The sequence below is a fragment of the Piliocolobus tephrosceles genome, chromosome 15 (genome assembly GCF_002776525.5).
Source record: "Piliocolobus tephrosceles isolate RC106 chromosome 15, ASM277652v3, whole genome shotgun sequence".
Classification (NCBI taxonomy): domain Eukaryota; kingdom Metazoa; phylum Chordata; class Mammalia; order Primates; family Cercopithecidae; genus Piliocolobus; species Piliocolobus tephrosceles.
The window spans coordinates 34,213,312-34,216,728 of record NC_045448.1 but is presented as its reverse complement, the minus strand read 5'-3'; positions in this window follow the sequence as shown (position 1 = coordinate 34,216,728).

Sequence of the window (3,417 nt, the reverse complement as noted above, 5' to 3'; positions counted from 1 at the left end):
AAAATCTACATATTTTAATTAAAAGTACTTTATTGCTAAAAATTTCTCTCATTCATCTGAGCCTTTAGCAAGTCATAATATTTTTGCTGGGGGTAATTCCTGACTCAATGTTAATAGCTGCTGATTGATCAGGGTGGTGGTTGTTGAAGGCTGGAGTGGCTGCAGCAATTTCTTAAAATAAGACAACAATGAAATTTGCCACACCCATTGACTCTTCCTTTCATGAAACATTTTTGGGAGCATAAGATGCTATTTGATAGCATTTTACCCACAGAAGAACTTCTTTCAAAATTGTAATAAATTCTCTCAAATCCTGCTACTTTACCAACCAAATTTATTTAATATTCTAAATCCTTTGTTGTCATTTCAACAAGGTTCACAGCATTTTCACCAGAAGTAGCTTCCATCTCAAGAAACTACTTTATTTCTTCATCGATAAGAAGCAACTCCTCATCCATTCAAGTCTGATCATGAGGTTGTAGAAATTCAGTCACATCTTCAGACTCCACTTCTAATTTTAGTTCTCTGGCTATTTCCACAACATCTACAGTGATTTCTTCCATTCGAGTCTCAAACTCCTCAAAACCATCCATCCAGGATTGGCATCAACTTGTTCCAAAATCCTGTTAATTTTGATGTTTTTTCCCTCCTTCCATGAATCATAAATGTTCTTAATGGCATCTAGAATGGTGAATCTTTTCCAAAAGTTTTTTAATTTACTTTGCCCAGATCCATCAGGGGAATCACTATGACAGCTATATTCTTATAAAGTGTATTTTTAAAATAATAAGATTTGAGTCAAAATTACTCCTTGATCCATGGGCCGCAGAATGTTTGTTGTGTTAGCAGGCATGAAAACAACATTAATATCTTTGTATACCTCCAACAGAGGTCTTAAGTGACCAAGTGCTCTGTCAATAAGCAGTAATATTTCGAAGACATTCTTCAAAATTTGAGATTTACTGAGTAGTAAGTCTTAACAGTGGACTTCAAATATTCAGTAAACTATGCTGCAAATAGATGTGCTGTCATTCAGGAGTTACACTGCTCCATTTATAGGGCACAGGCGGCAAACTTTGCATAATTCTGAAGGTCCATGGATTTTCAGAATAGTAAATAAGCATTGGCTTCAATTTAAAGTCATCAACTCTTTTAGTTCCTGCCAAGAGAGTCAGTCCATGTTTTGAAGCTTTAAAAATTGGCATTGGCTTCTCTTTTATAGCTGTGAAAGTCCTAGATGACATCCTCTTCCAATAGAAGCCTGTTTCATCTACATTGAAAATCTGTTGCTAAGTGTAGCCGCCTTCATCAGTGATCTTACCTCAATCTTCTGGATAACTTGCTGCAGCTTCTCCTTCAGCACTTCCTGCTTCATCTTGCACTTTTTGTTATGAAGATGGCTTCTTTTCTTAAACCTCGCAAACCAAACTCTGCTAGGTTTAGACTTTTTCCTGCAACTTCCTCACCTTCTCAGTCTTGACAGAATTAAAGAGAATTAAAGACTTGCTCTGGGTCAGGTTTTGGCTGAAGGGAACGTTGTGGCTAGTTCGATCTTCCATCCAGACCACTAAAACTTTCTGCAATCAGCCTAAGGCTGCTTCATTCATATTTGTGTGTTCACTGGAACAGCACTTTTAATTTCCTCCAATAACTTTTCTTTTGCATTCACAACTTAGCTGTTTGATACACGAGGCCTAGCTTTTGGGTCTATCTTAGCTTTGGACATGCCTTCCTTACTAATATTAATTATTTCTAGCTTTTGATTTCAAGTGAGACATTAGACTCCTCCTTTCACTTGAACACTTAGAGACTATTGCAGTTATTAATTGGCCTAATTTCAATAATTTGATGTCTCAGGGAACAGAAAGTCCACAAAAAAGGAGAGAGATGGAGAACGGCCAGTAGGTGAAGCAGTCAGAATACATGCAACATTTATGAAATAAATTCATTCTCTCCTATGGGTGTAGTTTGTGGCATCCAGAAACAATTACAACAGTAAAATCAAAAATCACTGATCACAGATCACTGAAACATAGTAATAAAATTTTGAAATAGTGCAAGAATTACCAAAACGTGACATAGAGACATGAAGAACATGCTGTTATAAAAATGACATCTATGATTTGCTTGATGCCAGAAACCTTCAATTTGTGAAAACTGTGGCTGGATGTGGTGGCTCATGCCTGCAACCCCAGCACTTTGGGAGACCAAGGCTGGAGGATCGCTTTGAGCTCAGGAGTTGTAGACCAGCCTGGGCAATAAGTTGAAACCCCGTCTCTCTAAAAACTACAAAAAAAGCTGGGCGTGACAGTGCGCACCTGTGGTGCCAGCTATTCTGGAGGCTGTGGTGCCAGAATCACTTGAATACAGGAGGCAGAGGTTGCAGTGAGCCGTGATCGTGCCACTGCAATTTAGCCTGGGTGATACAGTGAGACTCTGTCCCAAAAAAACAAAAACAAAAACCTCTGCATTATCTGTGAAGCACAATAAAGCAAAGTATAATAAAGCAAGGTATGTCTGCATGTTTCCTCCTCTGTCATGATAGGCAATCATCCAAAAATGCCACAGGCCCCTTCTATCCTTTCTGAACATATCTACGATACAAAATTCAAAGTCCTTAACTGTGGCATCCTCATGATCTGGTCTTACCTACATTTTCACTCCAATTCCTTCAATTTAGGGATGACATTAAAAGCCAGCAAGGCTTGGGCACCAAGAAGTCAAAAACAAACAGCAGTAGCCCTGAAGCAAGGGATTCAGAGGCCTCCTTCATTGTAGAGCAATTAGCCTTTGGTTGTTAGATTTGCAGAACATTGAAGGGAAAGGGGAAGGGCAGTCAGTTGCCAGTGGGAAGATCGCGCAAGGGAGTTAAGGGAGATGGCAGTTTACAACTTGGATGCTAGTAAGTCAACATTTTAGCAAACAGTTAAAATGTGTACCAGGAACCTATCAGCTCTGCTCCATCTGCAGGCTCCTCAGTGAATGCCCTTTACTCCTGTCAAACCAAACTAGTTAGTATTCCTGAAAGGTTTTGTATCTAACTAGCTAATTTCCCCTAAATGTTTCATACCCATCTAGTTGACATTCCTTGAATGTTTCATTCCAATAATTAATATTCCAGAAATGTTTCATTGCAATGTTATTCCTTCTGCCTGAAACGCCTCTCCCTCTCCTTCCTATTCACCTGGATAAATAACTTTTTAAGACCCTAGTCAGGTTTCACAGAGGATGTGATATTTAAACACTGTGCCTAAAAGCTCCTCCCTTTGCCTTTTCTGGTCCTCACCCCTTCCTCAAACCACTACATTTAAAGGTGCCATCTATGTGTAAGATTACATAATGGTATCTTGGCATTTATTTGATTACATGTCTTGGCATTTATTTGATTCCACGTCTTGGCATTTATTTGATTACATG